Here is an 18,165-nt window from a genome sequence, read left to right on the forward strand (position 1 = left end):
CAGAATCACCAATTTCCACCACCTTTATTTTTATTTTATAAAATAAAAATAAAATGAAAGATAAGATAATATAATATTATAAAGATAATAAAGATAATAAATAAAATAAAATATAAAGATAATAAAATAAATACTATAATGATAATATAATATAAAGATAATAAAATAAAATGAAGATTCCAACAGAAATTTCCACTTGTTTCCATGGACCATTCCCATTCACCCCTCATGGAGTGAAGGCCGTGGCTGGGATATTTTTCCAAGATCTATTTTCTGCTTTGCTCCCTGCTTTGTCCAGCTATGGGAGAGGGGAATTCTGCACAGGAAACTCATTTTATTCTCCTTTCATACACATTAAAAATGACCTTGGAAAGCAGAAAATGCAAGCTGAGGGGTAGAAAAGGGGCAGGCTGAGGAAGCAGCTTGTGACAGATGTTGCTTGTGTAAAGACTTGAACAAACTGAGGTTTGAGGCTGCTCAGAAGGTAGAGCTGGTGAGTAAACACAGCTAATAAACAAAGTAAATAAGTGTTTGGCTATAGAGGGATGAACAGACCTTACAGGATAATCCCAGGCAAGGTTTCAATTGTTTCTGAGTGGGGTTTAATGAAAGCAGGACAGAGATGGCTGGGTCTAAGCAGCTCCTGGTCCACACCAGCGTGTCCTCAGCCCTCCCAGTGGGGATGGAGCTCCAGCACAGACCATTCCATGCTTTCTCCAGCCATTCCATTCCTCTGGCTGGAACTCTGTTGGAACCCTGGATGCTGAGAATTTCAAATTTTCTGTGCTGGCAGGCACAGACCCACGGAGAACACTGCATTGACCTGAGGCTGTGGAGAAGCTTCCAAAACGGAATGATGGAACTGGGATTGTGGGTGTGGAGTTTGGATAGAAGTGTGTGATACCACAGGGTGGGAAACTTAAAGTGTAGGGGGATACAGTATGGGTAAATGAAGGTGGTGTAGAAGTAATTTATCCCCTAAAGAGTTGCTGTCGGATCTCAGGATCTCAGTCCTGAGGTGCCGGGCCACCAAGACCACCCTTGGGGGGCTCGGGAATCCTGGAATGTTCCAGAAGTGTCTGGTGGCTGGACTTTGATCCTACACAGGAGACGACACCTGTATGAGGACAGGAGGGTTTCACCGGGGTGAATGGTGAAGGGATTGGTTAATTAGAGGGTGAGACACAGGGTTTAGGATTTCTGTACAGGGGGGTTTAGAGAAGTAAGATGGAGGAATTGGGGCGTGTCCTGTCCTTCTTCTTCTTCTTCTTCTCCTCCATCTTCTGTGGTGATGGTGGCACTTTTGGATTGGTTATTACTGAAAGTGCACCGGGCAATAAGAATAAATGGTATTGGGGAAAAATGATAAATATTGTACACGTAACTTTGGGTATAAAGATAGGTGACTGTCCGGAGGGCAGCACAGTGTGCTCATGGCTGGCTGCTGAGCAGAGCTCTGTCGGGCTGAAAGAACATCTTTTAGATAAACAATTAATAAACATAAAAACCGACAAGTTGCAGCTGAACCAATTACTAAAGATTAGGAGCAGGCCTGATGTTAACAGGCCACAGCTGTAGCCAATAAGAACAGGGTTATAAAAGAGTGGATAGGTGGGAACTGGGGTCAGTTGGCTGCTGTGAGGATGAGCAAGTGTTAGTGCTGCTGTAGCTGCTTATGAGCGACATCAAGGAGGTATGAAACTCTAGCAATATGGAACCTTTCAATGTAATGACAATAGAACTCTTGTACTCTAATAAGAAGTTCCTGCCTGGACTGGAGCCCCTGGGAATGAGCAGTGAATTCCCAGGCAGCCACAGGGACATTCCTGCTGCTCCAGCCCCCAGGACCACCTCAGATGTACTAAATATGACAATTCTTGGGTTTCTGGAAGCCCCCAGGGTTCCAGGCTGGGATGGTGCCTGTGGGAGCTGCAGGAACACCATGGATGGGTCACCGCTGCCCACAGTGCCCCCATTGCAGGAGCTCCTCCCTCCCACAGAGCCCAGAAATGATGGGAACAGCGGATTCTGCTGGCTTGGGTTGAGCTTTTTGTGTCTCTTTAATTTTCTTGTTGCTTACACATGAAATAATGGTAATAGTCCCTAAAAGCTGTTATTCCCCATGCTGGGAGAACACTCTTTAGCCACCTGCTGTAACGAGCATGTTTCAAATCCAGCATTTTCTGTAAGAACATAACCCTCACTTCTTGGGAGGTTTTACCAATCAGCTGCTGGTTTTTCAATTCTAATGCCTCAGCTATGTATTTATTCATTCAAATGTGCAATTTATTTAAAGCTGTCTAACATTTTATTTAATGTTTCTTCAGACAACCAGAATAGAATTATCAACTCTAAACTTAGGGGTTTTTCTTCAGTATGCTGTACATAAGGGAAAAAAAACATAATGAAGAGACAAAAATTAAACTTTTTTTAGGAAATAACTTCTCAGCAGAGGCTTCACACCTGTCTCACTCCAGTGGCAGTGTTGTGATTGATATGGGTAAGTTGTAAATGCCATGAATATTTAAATTTGTGCGCAGCACAGGCATTTTTCAGGCAAAAGCAATGATTTAATTCTATAGCTGTCTGCTGCTGCCACGTGGGTTCCAGGTGAAACAGGAATCTTGTGCTTTGTGCTGACAGGGAGTGAGCAAAGTGCTGAGCTCTTTTCCATCTCACGTCCTTGCTGCAGGTGGGCACATCCTTGATCCTTCAGTCTGCCATAAAACAAAGGGAAAAGCTGTGGGAGCACTCACTGGCTGCCTTCCAGCATGGGAAATCCTGCACCGAATTCTCAACAAGGACTTTGCACAGAAGGTTCTGGGTTTCTTTTGTCCCCTCCCTGAAGGGTTCTTTATTCCTCTCCCACAGTGTTCAGGAGATGGGGAGTTGTTAATGTTCAAATTATTGTCATTCGAAGCTCAGAAATTACATTTAGAGATTCTGCTGAAGTAAATCTCAGATCCCAGAATCATTTAGAGGGGAAAAGCCCTCTGGCATCATCAAGTCCGAGCTGTGCCCAATGCCCAGCCCAGAGCTCTGAGTGCCACCTCCAGGGATGGCAATTCCAATGCAGCCCATTCCAAAGTTTAACGACGTTTTCCATGGAGAAATTCCCCCTGCTGGCAGCAGACATTTATCTGATTTATGCATCAGGTCTCAGAATCATTTTGGGTGGAAAAAACCTCTGAGACCATCGAATCCCAGCTGTGCCCATCCCCACCCTGTCCCCAGCCCAGAGCACTGAGTGCCAGCTCCAGGAATTCCTGGGGCACCTTTGCTCCACGCTGAGCCCTTTCTGAGTCCCCAAAGTCTCCATTAAAACAATGAAATTAAATTCTCCCCCACCCCAGGCCTCCTCCTCAGCTCTGAGCCCCACAGGTCCCATCCCAGCTCAGAGGGGTCAGGGTGGCCTCACCAGGAGCTTTTTCTTTATCATTTTTCTTTAGCATTTTGTCTACACTGAGCCTCATCCCCCCAGGCCCTCCTGGGCACAGTCTGATCCTCAGCAGTTACTCAATTTTATGGGAAGGAGAATTTGTGGAAGAAGGTCAAAGGAGATTAATAAAGGACAAGGTGTCTAATAACTACACAATAGTAGACAAAAATAGGAGAATGATCAGTGCTCACACTGTGCTGCTTGCACTTATTACCCTGCATTAGCAGCATCCATAATTTAAAACTTTAATAAACTCCCAGCCTCTTTGGGCCAAGATAGATGTTGCTGCTGGTTTTATGAGCTCCACAATGGGCAGAAGCTTTATGCAACGTGATTATCCTGCAGCAGCAAACACCTCATCACTCTGGGAACATCCTCATGAGCAGCTCAAAGGGACCAAATCAGACCAAAAGCAGCCTGGAGACAACATGGTTTCACCTTCAGGTTGGATTGCTGTGGAGTGGAGGTCACTCAGGCTGGGAACAGATGGTAAAGAGATGGAAGGCTCCAAACAGCAAAGCTCAGAATCCCAGACTGGTTTGGGCTGGAGGGGACCAACAGATCACCCAGCTGCACCCCTCCATGGGCCAGGGACACCTTCCAAGGACCAGGCTGCTCCAAGTCCAGTCCCAAGGTGATCCCTCATGGAGCTGCTCTTTTTCCCTTTGTTCCTTCATGTTTCCTACAGTTCATTAAACCATGATTGTCACCTTTAGCAGCAGTGGTTATCCCTCAATCCAGGACTATCTGGCACTTTTTCCTCCTATTACACAGCATATTTATTTCTTCATCTCCCTCTCCAAGCCAAAGCTCAGGTGTTGGGTGCACCAAACATCTCCTCCCATGCTCCAGGTGCTGCTTGGATGTTCCAGGTGTCTCTGGAGCCAGGGACACACAGCTGGGACAGATCTTCTGCCCCTGGGCGGCAGCTCCTTCCCTCTTTGCCCTCTAATCCCAAAGAATTTGGGGATTTTTTTGTCCCAGGTGGAGCTGGTGAAAGGGTTGAGCAGCAGCTCCTTCTCTCTTTGCCTTCTAATCCCAAAGAACTTGGGGATTTTTGCCCCAGGTAGAGCAGGTGAAAGGGTTGAGCAGCAGCTCCTTCCCTCTTTGCCCTCTAATCCCAAAGAATTTGGGGATTTTTGCCCCAAGTGGAGCTGGTGAAAGGATGAGCAGTGAGGAGAGGCAAGGTGCTCAGCACCAGCTGTGGGGCGGGTTTGGGGTCCTTGGAGTCTCTCCCAGCAGAAGGGGAAGGACCAGCAGGATCCCAATCCCAAAAGGATTGGCTGCAGTGCAGGGAGGCAGAGCTGGAGCCAGCCAAAGCCTGAGGACACCTTCAGTGGGGACAAAGGGAAGGACAAACAACAGGGTTTGATCTTCACAGGGCAAAACCTCGGCAGGAAAAGTCACCCCTTGCTGGCAGAGTTTGGGACGAGGCTCTGGAAGGAGCTGGGTACAGAGGGGATGATTTGTGTGGGCTGGAAAATCAGCCTGGACTGAGGGATAACGAAGGAGGGTCGGCAGTGATTCCCAAATAATCAAATGAGTCAGTTCATGAAAGGAAAAGGGGTGGCAGGCAGTGAGGAGCGGATCAGGCAGGAGAGGCTCAGCAGAAGTGTGCAGTTCAATTTCCATGCATTGTGTGGCTCACTAAAGCTAATTCACTTCCCACCCACTGCATCATTGCATTTCCATGCATTTCATGGAACAGCATCCTCCTGCCAGGGGCCAGCAGAAAGACCAGGTAAAGGTCAGGTGAGGGTCTGAAAAATACAATTACAGACAGCACTGATTGCTTTATTGCAGGTTTTATTTCCTTGTTAAAAAAAAAAAAAGGATTAATTTTTGAAGGGATGGGTGATGATTTAAAATATAAAAAAGAAAAAAAAAAGAAAAACTTCTGAAGAGAAGGGTGATGATTTAAAATGTTAAAAAAAGGGAATAACTTTTGAAGAGAAGGTTGATGATTTAAAATGTTTAAAGAAAAAAAAGGAAACTTTTGAAGGGATGGGTGAGGATTCAAAATGTTTTTTAAAAAATCTTGTGAAGGGATGGGTGAAAATTCAAAATGTTTAAAAACAAAGAAAAACTTGTGAAGGGATATGTGATGATTTAACATGTTTAAAAACAAAAAAGAAGGGATTATTGAGGATTATTTTTTCTTCTTTTTGAAGGGATTGTTGAGGATTTAAAATGTTTCACATTTTTGGAGTAACAGAGCTGTATTGTGAGAGAAGACAACCACATCCTCTGTGTGTCCTTGCAGGATCTCATTGTTTGATTGCTGACAAGCACAGCAATTAAAACTGAAGGTAAATTCTTTGCACTGAGTCATATTGTGCAAATATTTTCCTTTTTGGGGTTGAGCTACTCTGGGTTTAAGCTCTGCCAAAAGCCTGGATGATGATTTTGTTCTGTGTGCTGATGGTTTAGTGTTGTGTGTGAGAGAATGAAAGCTTTAGAGAATCCAGGGGTGGGGAGTTTTTAGAATTCAAGTTTTATTTTGCAAAAATCCACTGTCCCAGGTGCTCCCAGTCCCAATATCCAGCCTGGCCTTGGGCACTGCCAGGGATCCAGGGGCAGCCACAGCTGCTCTGGGCACCTGTGCCAGGGCTGCCCACCCTGCCAGGGAACAATTCCTTGTTGACATCAAAAATAAATCAGTTTAAAGCCATTCCCTTTGTCCTAGTGGAAAGTCCTGGTGGAAACCTGGTGACCTGGTGAAAAGTCCCTCTCCAGCCTTTAGGCATAGGAGGAAACCAAGCCAAGAATTTTCTCCTTTTAATTTAGTTTTTTGTGGCCCCCAGCTCCAGCCCCAACTTCCCTCTGTCAGTCCTGGATCAGTCAGACACTGCTGGCCAAGGATCCCCATCCCTCCCTCCTTGGGGTGCAAAACAACCCCTAAACCTTCCCAGCATCATCCCTGGGCTGTCCCTCTGTCTGTGGGGCACGGATCCTCTGGAACAGAGACCAGAGTTCCAGAATAAAGCAGGGATTTATCCAAAGCATCTCCTCCATGGATGCACCTTGGGCAGCACCAGAGCCCAGCCAGGGCTGCACCCAAGATGAACCAAAATGGCCCCAAAATGCACGAGGGGCACGGGTTCTGTCCCTGGGATCAGTTCTGCTCCATTTGCACCTTGCAGTTCATTGTCCCATCCCAGCTTTAGCCCAGGCACTCCCACCCTGCTTGTTTTTCTCTCTCCAGCCCACGGGGTTTGTGCTCCTGGGCTGGGATTTGGGTCATTTGTCCTTGGTGCCCAGCTGGAGCAGGAATTGTTTTGTGTCCCTGCTCTGTGCACAGAGCTCAGCATCCCTGATGTGAGCCCAGACCCGCACACTAAAGCAGCACAGAATGGGAAACACGGAAAAGCCAAACCTGAGGCATCACCAGCCTCCTTGGCTGGCTTTGACTGGCAGCAAAGTGTTCCCAGTGTGGAACTGGGAGCTGCTTCCCAGCCTGGGCTGGAAATTCAGCATGGGAAGAGTTGTGCTGGTCAGGGATGGCTCCTTCCTCCTCAGCTGCAGGGCCTGGTTTCAATTTGGTCATTTGGTGGGAAAATTTGGACCTCAGTTCCTCCAGGTGCTGCCATTGGTACCCCAAAATAATTTGATTTTCAGGGCCATGAGTCTATTCTTGCTGTTTTCTGCATGTTCTTCCTCACTCACAACAAATATAAACATGACCTGTAACCCTCCCTCAGAACCAACCTTCATTTGTCTCCTTTCCCTGCATTTTGGTGCCTTCCTGGTGCAATGTCACTCGAATCAGTAAAAACAGGCAGAGGATAATTTTGTTCCCTGATTTTTTTTTGTTCTTGGTTGGAATTCTTCTCATTAGAGGAAAGGAACTGCTCACCAAATATCCCATATTTATAATGAGCACCTTTGCACAGTGCAACGTCCTCTGTTAAATTCCAGATTTCTGAATCTCTGCTGCAAATTAATTGTATTTCATGAGGACAAATTTAAAACAGCCCAATAAAAGAAAAATGTGGGTTGTAGACAATTTGGAAATAGAAATCATCCAGTGAAAAATGCATTTTATCTCTTTGATTTGTGTGAATCACTGAACCACACTCCTGACATGGCTTAGAGTGGAGAAAAACCAAGCTGAGGCCTCACCTAACCATGGCAGGGCAATAAAATAATTAAACAGCCTGGGGGTGGCTTAATTCCTTTCATTCTGAGAGCGTTTTTTTTCCCAAATAAATGTCAGAAATGATGTTTAACATTCTGATATCTATTACAGTAATTAATATCACCGTGCCCAAGGTCTGGCAGTGACTTTCCAGGCAATTAATCCCACGAGGTGAGTTAATGCCACGCTCTCCACAGATGAGTTCTGAAGGAAAAGGGGTTTAATTGGCTGAGCCAGGTCCATTAAAAGAAAAGGGATGTGGGATGGGTGACTTTGAGCTGGGTTTTAGGGCTGCTGCCAAGAGGACAGGGTCACCCAGCCTTGGGGTGTCCAACCCCATCCCACCCCTGTGCCAGGCCCTGGGGCAGCACCAGGAATTCTGTGTACAGAGGTGGGTGGGAACAACAGGGATTTGTCACTGGGGTGATCTGGGTGGGAAAATTAAAAAAAAAAATAAAATTAAAAACACTGGGGAGCTTAGGAGGGAGATTTTAGTTTTTGTGTGTGATATCAGGGACATCCTGCTCCTGACACACAAATATTTTCCTCTGAGGTAAAATCCTTTTCTGTAAAAAATCCTCCACAAAAAAAAATCTGGTAGCTTCCTACCAGTTACTTGGGATACAGCAAAATGTGACTGAAAAAAAAAAATTCTGATATTCCATAAAGCAGAGATCTTCCTCAAAGTGAAATCTGCTGAACCATGAATGTGATTTCAACTTCATTGTTTATCACTGGAATATTTACAGGAATTACTTTACATTTACTGTACTTTACAATTACTGTATTGGTATCACAACAAATGCATCAAATCAACATGGCTCTGGGATGATTTGTTATTTACTTTAGGATTTTTATTAGTATTTTTTAATTGCAGAGGAAAAGATGTGTTAAAAAAACTGGAAGGAAAATGGTTCTTTGGAGTTATTAGGAAATTCAGGGTTAGGATATTCTGTGATGTACAGTTAAAAAACTGATTTGAGGGCCTGAACCTTGAGTTGATTTTAACTGCCAATATATGAGGAATAAATCAACAGAACAGGAAATGGAAAATTTGGCTGCAAACTTCTCTTTTCTAGAGCTTTTTCTGTGGATGCATCTCTGTGCCATACACAATTCTGTATTATTTGTTATATCTCATTTGTTATGGTTGTTTCACTTTCAGATTCTCTGAACAGGGAGAAATAGCTGTTTAAAAGGTGCAAAATTTTATTGGGGTTTTGTTCAGGGTCCTTTACCTTTGCAGCTCTGCAATGAAACAAATCCTATTTCTCTTGGGTTAAATGCAAAGCAGCCTCGAGTCAAAGGCCGGGGCTGACCAATATTTGCAATATTTGGTCTCAGGGAAATCAAATTTGCTTTCAGCTGTTGATTTATTTTTAGACCACTTAAAAAAAAATCATGGAATCATAGAATGGTTTGGGTTTGAAAGGACAGAGTTCATGAAGAGTTCAGACTTTCCAAGGCAGAGTCAAATGAAGTGGTAAAGGTGAGTGACTGGAAATACAAACACTGAGAAGGAGGTTTTTAGGGAAGATCTCAGCTGATCACTAAAATCCTCATAAAATCTGACCCAGGCTGGGTCAAACCACTTGGTTTGGGCTTGAAACAACTGCCAGAGGTTGCAAATTCAAATACAATACACCAGCTGCAGGGAGGAGCTTGGTGCTGTGTCTCCACCACCACCAGCAGGAGGTTTTTCAATATTTTGGTGAAGTTTGGGTGGAAATCAAGCTGGCATCCCTGGCTGAGCAGATGCCCAGCTGCCAGGATGCCAGCCTGCATCTGCTGTGATCCATTTGTGGGGACACAAATGGGGTTTGTGCTGTGCCAGGAAACCTGGGAATAAATCCCAGAGCCTGAGGGAAACGCTCACGAGGACTTCAGAGCCCCAGCAGATCCTTGAGGAGACAATCCCTGCACTGCTTTCCCATTAAAAGTGCATTTTTCAAGGATTAATAGATTATAATAATGGATGAATTATGGATTAATGGATTATTAATAATGGATGGGAAATTCCAGTGCTCCCAAATCAGTAATGGGGTTTTTTTTAGGATCAGGGGATGCTTCTTGAGCACTTCCCTCTGCTGCAGGAATCCCAGGGACACCATGAGAAATTATTGGGAATTTTGGGACAAATGTGGTGCTTTTAATAATTATGGAGAAGAAATCCTTCAGTTTCTCCATTCTGTCCTCACAAAGAGTTTCCTGCTGTGCAGCCACACAAACCCCACCAGGTTATTTATATAATGGACTTTTGGGAGATTCCTGCTATTTTCCAGGCCACATTAGCCTAAAAAAAGCAACTATTTGCATGTAATTAATTAAAGCTGTTTCACAGAATTAAGAAAATATTATTTGCATTTTTCCTCAGGTAAAAGCAGATGTTGCACCCCTAGAATTCCACAAACTGAAGACACTTCATACCAACAGGTTTGAACACTAGAAACTTAAATATCTCGTACCCAAATTCCCTGCAGTAAAATAGGAAATAGAAATACAATGCACAGAACTTTAGAATATTTGTATGTCCTCTTTTATAGAACAATTGTTTTGATACCATGTGTTCTCTAAGCCTGGCAGATCAGGAAATAGGGGAGGTGGAAAATGGAATTCTGTTATGCCTGAAAAAGTTTTTTTAGGTGGGTTTATATATTTCTGAAAGGCAATAATTATAACTGGGGTTTGCTGTCTTTTTGGATGTCACAATAGTAAAGCTGGAGGAAGTTTTAAGGCTGGTCAGGGCTTGGAGCAAGGTGGGACAGTGGGATGAGCTTCCAGGTCCCTTCCGGGCCGTTCCTGGTTGGAAACACGCCTGGGAATTTCCTGCTGGCTCGGTCCCAGCCCCGTTTTTGGGGGATTTGTGGCGGGGATCGGTGCCAGCAGCAGCAGGAGCCGGTCCCGGTGCCACTAGATGGCATCGCCAGCCCACGATTCGCCCGTCACTGCTCTGCCCTGGGAATGAGGCCGGGATAAAGCAGATCCCGCTTTTCTCAGGGGAGTCCCGTTCTGAGCAGGAGCATCCCCCGGGATCACAGAATCTCTGGGTTGGGAGAGACCTTCAAAATCATCGAGTCCAGCCCAGCCCCAACCCCTCAACTGAACCCTGGCCCCCAGTGCCACATCCAGGCTCTGTTAAACACACCCAGGGATGGGGACTGCACCACCTCCCTGGGCAGCCATTCCAGAACTTTATCACTCTATTTCCTGCTATCCAGCCTGTATTTCCCTTGGGGCTGTGTGCTCTGGCTGTGTCAGTGCTGCTGCAGACAGAGCCCAGCCCCAGCTGAGCACAGGCACCTTTCAGGAGCTGTGAGAGTGATGGGGGCAGCCCTGAGTCTCCTTTGCTCCAGGCTGAGCCCCCCCCAGCTCCCTCAGGGGTTCCTCTCAGGGTTTGTGTTCCAGCCCCTCTGGATGTGCTCAGTGTCCCAAGGTCCTTCCCAAGTTGAGGGGCACAATGACCTCCCTGCTCCTGCAGGCCACGCCATTCCTGACCCAGGCCCGGAGCCTTTGGCCTTCTTGGCCACCAGGGCACTGCTGGCTCATGTCCACCCTGCTGTCCATCAGGTCCCTTTCTTCCTGGTCGCTGTCCAGCCACACTGTCCCCAGCCTGTGGCATTGCAGGGGTTATTGTGGCCAAAACACAGGGTTGGGCACTTGAACTCATTAAACTCCATCCTGTTAGACTCTGCCCACCCATGCAACCATTCCAGGTCTCCCTGCAGAGCCCTCCTGCCTTCCAACAGATGGGCACACACTCACAGCTTGGTGGATGGAGCAGGAGAGGATGGAAAAGCTCCTGTGGTGTCACTGTGATATTTTCTGAAAAATCCCTTTGCCAGGATTTTCCTCCTGAGAAGCTGAGAAGCCTCAGGAAAGAAATGTAAACAATGATTATCTGATTGCTTGGAATGTGGTCTGGAGGTTGCTGACCAGCAGGTGCAGCTTTGATTGGTTCCATGTGAATGGTTTTTAATTAATGACCAATCACTGTCCAGCTGTGTCAGAATCTCTGAGTCTGTCATGGGTTTTTATTATTCATTCTTGTCTAGCTTTCTGATGTTCTCCTTTCTCTTTCTTTAGTGTAGTTATATTATATGAATAATATAATATAATATAATTATATAACATAATATAATAATCAGCCTTCTGAGAACTCGGAGTCAAATTCTCATCTCTCACCTCATCCTGGGGACCCTCCACCACAACACTGTGGAGCAACAATGCCCCAGGGGAAGGCAGGCAGGGGCTGGAGAGCAGAGCTGGAGATTTCACTCCCTCAGCAATGAGCATGAATTATTTTCCTGGCTTTAATTGCTGTTATTGTAGTCTCAGTTCTATTTTAATCCAGTTGCAAAAGCAATAAATCTCTATTTTCAGCGTGATTATCACTCAGGAGGAGCCCATCACAAATGCAAACAGGATGTGATAAATCAGATTTACTTCTGCTTTTTTTCTTTTCAATTTTCCCTCTGCTCCAACGCTTGCCTGTGGTAAATCCTTGTTAAGCACCAGGATTTCCCTGGGCTTTACTGTGGGATAGCACAGCTTCCCAGGATTATTTTTTTTCTGGAAAACAGAGCAGAGAATATTAAATTTAATGTTGTGGGAGGAAAATCAAGACAAAAGTGAGTTTCCAGGTTCTTGGGAGTCATCAAGGCTGAAGGAAAATTTGTAGGTAGTTGTTATTACATAAAGATATCAGGAGGGAAAATATCAGGAAATAAAATATCCTTTTCTATGGGTTATCTAGAATTTCATGCTGCAGGAGATGGAAACTCAAGTCCTGGAGGAAAATCCTTGGTAAAATGCATGGTAGGAGCAGGTGGGATGTGAATGATTCACCTTGGAATGTGCAGCTCAATGTGGTGTCTGGGATTTTTGGGACTGTGGCATTCCCTGAGAGCCCCAAATCCTGTCCTGCAGGACTCCAGCCCCTCTCCCTCTGCTCCACGGCAGCTCCTGGTGAGGAGCTGGGCTTGATGCTTTTGGGATGGAATTGATTTATGCAGCTGAAATAGGGCCAGACAACAAATCTCTGTGAGAATTTGGGATTTTTGTCCTGCTCCCAATTCTCATTTCTGGGATTCCTTCATGCCCAGAGCAGCTGTGGCTGCCCCTGGATCCCTTGGATCCCCAAGGCCAGGTTGGACATTGGGGTTTGGAGCACCTGGGACATGGAAGGTGTCCCTGCCATGGCAGGGGTGGGGTGGGATGGATTTTAACCCATGCTGGAATTTGGGCACCCGGATTTGCCAAGCCCAGCTCCCAGTCCCACTCTTTGGGAGCCTTTGGAAATGCTGGATTTTTCTGGGAATGTCCCCAGACCCTCCTGGAGGGGAGCAATCCCAGCCAGTTGCATAAGGAATTGCGGAATGGGAAATGATATCTTCAGGTAGGGGAAAATTGAGTTATCAGAAGAACACCTCTGGTGTTGACTCACTAAGTTGTTAATTCACCTTGTCAATAAATATAGGAAAAAATCATAAAATAAAATCATCAAAATCATATCCACCCCTTCTGCCTCCTGCTCCAAGAGAGGAGACTGGAATGACTCTTGAAACCCAAGATGGATTTGGTGAATTTTTATTTTACTGCCCCAATTTCATCCGCTCAGATGAGTTTCCCTGTGCCCACAAGGAGATTTAAGGCTTTTGTGCCCCATCCCTTAAGGCAAAGGGTTCTTCTCATAATCCCAAAAATTTTGAGGTTGGAAAACACCTCCAGGATCACCAAATCCATCCCCACCTCGTCACCCAGAGCAGAGCACAGAGATAAGTAAGGGAAAATCCCCCTGAAACATCTGGCTGGGAAATAAAAATCAAGAATTAATAATTAAGAAATAAAAAATCAAGAGCCAAAGGATGAATTGTAGCTGGGGGGATACCATTAGGGGGGGTGATGATGTTTGGACCTGTGGAAGAAAAATCATCCAACACAAAGATGGAATTCTCAATGAAAAAAGAATTTCATTAAGTCCTAATGGAAGGGGGGACAACAATGTGAAAAAAAGCAGTGAAGAAATAAAAATAAATGCTGGGGAGCTGAGAGCTGCCCTGGAAATGAGGAGGTGGCAGCTGAACTGAGGCAGGGATGGCTCTGCTGCTGCCTGGGGCCCTCAGAGCACTCTCTCCAGATAATTCACTGTTAATTAACTTTCCCTTTCCCCAGAGGATCTCAGGTCCAGTTGCTTTTAGACCTACCCAGAAATTGGGTTTAATTCTCTTTCCTGGGTTTAAAGTCACTAGTGGGAGGATCCTGGGATTTCTGGTTGTAAGGGAATTTCTGGGAATAAAAAGGAGTTTGTGCTGCTCTGGAGTCACTCAAAACCAAAACCTGCCAACACAGAAGATTCACATCCCTCTGAATTGTATATTTTTATTGTCCTTGGCTGTATTGGGGTTTCTTTAAGTGATGCTAAGGAACAGAATTTGGGAATATTTGGTGAGGGGAGTGCCCAAGGTTGAGTAGTGGAAAATTATCATTTCACGTTTCCTTTTCTGCTGGAAACACTTTTTTGTTTTGTTTTTTGTTTCGTTTTGGTGGGGGGTTTTTTGTCTTTTTTGTTTGTTTGTTTGGGTTTGGGGGTTTGGGTTTGTTTGTTTGGGGGGTTTTGTTTGTTTTTTGTTTAAGCTTTTTGGTTGGTTGGTTGGGTTTTGGTTTGTTTTTGTTAAGTACACCACACATAATTCCATATTTGACATGGATTTTAAGGAGAAATCCTTCTCTGCCCACACTTTGGACTGGGTTTTTTGTTGCTGAGGCTGAAAGGAGGTGCTGGGGGCACCTCTGGGGTTTGCAGCTTCCTGTTCCTTCCTGTGAAATCCCAGATTTCCCTGGCACCTGGCTGGGGATGCCAAAGGACAATTCCAGTTCCTGTTTTCACCTCATTTCCAGAGATTCCAGAGATCATTTGCAGCCTCCTGCGTTTCAGGATCATTATTTTCTATCAGGGCTGCAGCCTCTCATTTCAAACAAACACTCTCCCCTCTGTTATCACAGCTGAGGGATCTTTTCTCCCAACCCCAGATGAGAATTTGGGTGCTCTCAGCCTGAATGAGCAATAACAAACAGCTCCAGCTGCCTGTGGCTTCCACGAGAGGGAAATCCAAACTAAACCCTTCTTCAAGCTGTGGCTTTCAGATGAAAGTCATATTTCATATATTTTCATGTTTGCATCAAAATTAATTCACACACAGGTTTGTGTACAAAAAAGGTGTTGGTCTCTCCTTTTTTGGGGGTCTCAGAATTGCCAGGGAATATTTTCTATACAATATTTTCTGTTCAATATTTTCTGTGTGTCCACAGGTTTACTGCAGCCTCACCAAGGCACGGTTGGGACTTCAGAGCTTCCCAGAGGAAAAAAAAAATAATAAATTCCTCTTGAAATTGTTTTGGACAGGTGTAATAAATCAATATAAATGATGGAATCAACCTCTGGGCTTTATCCTTGCAGGCCCATGCCAGGGAGCATTTCGTGGAATAAGTGATGACATCTTCCTTAGAGAAAAGAGGGATGAAGTGAATTATCTGCAGAAAAGGTCAGTGCTCTGTTCCTGGCTCTCCTTTACAAATCTTTTTGAGGAAAACCAAAATGTGCTGCCCTTTTCGAGTCCTTTCTTACACCTGGCTCTATTTACCTGCTGCACCCTGTCTGATGAGGGGCTTGGATTCTTTTCTGTATTTTCCCATCAGCCTTACTTGTGCAGTAAATTGCCTAAAATCTGTTCCCAACCTGCATTTCATTAAAAAACAGCTGAATAGTCCCCCAGAATGAACCAGAAGCTGCAGCTCCTTCTCCTTTGTTTCCAGTAATGGAAGTTATTTCCAGATGAGAAGGAGTCCCCCTCTGGCTGCAGAGAAATAATTTGAGTTCCCCCTCCTGCAGGATCCTTTCCCATCTGTGGGCAGATTTCATTCATTATCTCCTATTAAACCCAGAGGTGTTATTAAAATCCAATATAATTTCAGATCTGCAGGGAGCTCTGGGATAGTTGTAAGAGAAGAGGCTGAAAATAACATTTAAATCTTCATTGGTGTGGCCGTTTCAACGTGGCTTTGAATTCTATTTTTGTGTTTTCCCACCTGTGCAAAGTTTCGTTTCCAGCAAAGTGCTGGGAAAACCAATGCAGTTTATTTCAAAATGCAGGAAATGTGGGCACCTGAGCTTGTGAGGGCGGGAGAGGAGGGGATGGGTGACACTGAGGTGGGAGCAGAGCAAAGTCTGAGCCCCTGCTCCCAGGCAGGAATGACAGATGGAGATGGATGCTGAGGGATCCTCAGCTCATTGCAGCCCAAGTGCCAGGCCTGGAAAAGAGCAATGGATGTGCTGACAAATCTCCTTTATAAATGAAATTTCAGCCTTTCAGACAGCCCCAGCCAGCAGCAGGTTCCTTCTTGTGGGCACTTGGGTGAGCTCTGGTTTATTTTCTTGGAGATTTAACAAAGCACAGAACTGATGCTATCTACAACTGAGAGATTCTCTCTTCCTTACATCCAGGGAAGAAATAATCATTTTTATAAAATGTTTTTTGAGTGATACAGCTCTATTTTTATTTGAGATGAGGGTTTTGCTCACACTTGTATTGATCAAGAAATATAAGTGAACGTTGCCTTGGTTACGTTTGCAAAACTCAGTATTTTTATCCTTGTTTGTCAGATCTGTGCTGTATAAAATCCCCTTTTCTTTTTGAATTTCCGACCATTATTAATCAATAACTTGGTCAGTTCTGATTAATTAAAAAAAATATTGTATTTTCACTTTGTGAGGTTTTGGGGCAAGTTTCCTCATATATATATATATATACGTATATATGTATATGTGTGTGTGTGTGTGTACATATATATTTATATAACATAATATTGGGAATGAGCCAAAAACTTTTCCCAGGAACCCATCACTATTCCGTTCCCACAGAGCTGTGATGTCAATTACAGCCTTAAAATTAATTTAATTTGGGAAATACGTTTTCTTTTTGGGAGTCTTAAGGAGGTGAAATCAAATATTCCTCGGCATGTGGAGTTAGGGAAGTTCTCCCTGTCCCTCCCTGCCTTTCCATGCACTTTTCATCAAAAATAAGCCAGGGATGCAAAGCCAAGGAATCCTAGGAAGGAGGCTGCTGCCCTCTCATGGCTCCCGGAGCAAACAGCCGGGAGGAAAATGGGAATAAAAAGCTGGGAGGATCCTCCTTGTCCAGCAAAATTCCCTTTCCAGCACAGGAGCAGAACCAGGACAGGCTGGGCTGACTCCATGTCCGTTGGATTTGGATCACGCGCTCCCAGTCCCTGCTTGCTGCCCATAATGCTTGCTCTGAGTCAATAAATCACTTCTTCTTCTCTGGCTAAATAAATCTCTTGGATGCTCCTGCTAAAGTGATCCTGATTGAATTGCAGGGTTTAAAACAATCATAGATAACACTGACTGGGCCATACATCCTCACCCTGCTTTCTGCAGGGGCACAGGACAGGGAGGGATGGCTTGGGATTGAAGAGGAAAGATTTAAGTTATATATTAGGAAGAAATCTTTCTTTTTATATTAGGAAAAAATATTTTTTTCTGTGAGGGAGCTGGCACAGGTGCCCAGAGCAGCTGTGGCTGCCCCTGGATCCCTGGCAGTGCCCAAGGGGTTGGAGCACTGGGATAGTATAAGGTATCTTTGCCCATGGAATAAATTTTAATCTCCCTTCCAACCAGCCATCCTCTAAATCTGTGATTTTATTTATACCAGATCTACTTGAGGTTTATAGTTCACTCTCAAAGTTTCACACTGGATAAAAGTCACACCACACAGCAGAAATGCTGAATGAAGGCAGCTTTCCTTGAAACCACAGAGGATCCTCAACGCCTGGTAAATTAGCAGTCAGCTGAAAACATTTAATAATAAACATTGCAAAGCTGCAGGCAGGCAAATCCAAAAATTCCTGCTGTGGGCACAGCTCCTGGGCAGCATGCAGAGCTGGTTAATTCACAATTACAGGGGAAAAGAGGCAGAGCAGCTTTGCTGTGAGCCAGAGGCAAAGAGGCTGAGTCAATAAAAGCAATCCCTGTCCCCAGGAGCTGCTGCACTGCACAACTCCCTGCTGGGGAGTGACAATCAATGCTCTCCATCAGGCACAGCCTCAGCTCATCATCTCTGTTACACAGAGCTCAGGGAAAATTCCTCTGGCTGCCCTGGGGCAGGCTGGGCTGGGGTGAAAGGCAGGAGAGCCTGGGAGCAGGATCAGATAAATCACAGGGTGGTTTGGGGATGGATGGAGCCCTGAACTCAGCCAATTCCAGGGGCAGGGACACCTCCCATTGTCCCAGGGTGCTCCAAGCTGGCCTGGGACACTGTGGGAAGTGGATTTGGAGAGAATTTTTAAAGTTTAATAGAAGGTTTATATGGTGTGAATTTGTGTGTAAACACCAGGGATCCAAGGGTAGCCACAGCTGCTCTGGGCAGCTATAATTTATATATATATATATTTTTATTTTTTTTTAAATTTATTTATTTATAATAAATTATATATATAAATATATAAAATTTTATATGTTTTATATCTATAATTTTTATATATTTTATATATTTTAAATATATATTTTATATAT

At 44.7% G+C, this 18,165-nt stretch overlaps 1 long non-coding RNA gene across 1 annotated transcript in view; it reads left to right on the forward strand.

Annotated features, from left to right (window-relative positions):
* Positions 1-2,696: 2,696 nt before the first annotated feature.
* LOC141729719 (uncharacterized) overlaps positions 2,697-18,165 on the forward strand; it is a 31,736-nt gene continuing 16,267 nt past the window's right edge. Inside the window, exons 1-5 of the long non-coding RNA XR_012581158.1 lie at positions 2,697-2,817; positions 5,611-5,748; positions 7,689-7,748; positions 9,952-10,010; positions 15,034-15,118. This is a non-coding gene — a long non-coding RNA (uncharacterized LOC141729719). The remainder of the gene's footprint in view (positions 2,818-5,610; positions 5,749-7,688; positions 7,749-9,951; positions 10,011-15,033; positions 15,119-18,165) is intronic.

The sequence above is a fragment of the Zonotrichia albicollis genome, chromosome 7 (genome assembly GCF_047830755.1).
Source record: "Zonotrichia albicollis isolate bZonAlb1 chromosome 7, bZonAlb1.hap1, whole genome shotgun sequence".
Lineage (NCBI taxonomy): Eukaryota > Metazoa > Chordata > Aves > Passeriformes > Passerellidae > Zonotrichia > Zonotrichia albicollis.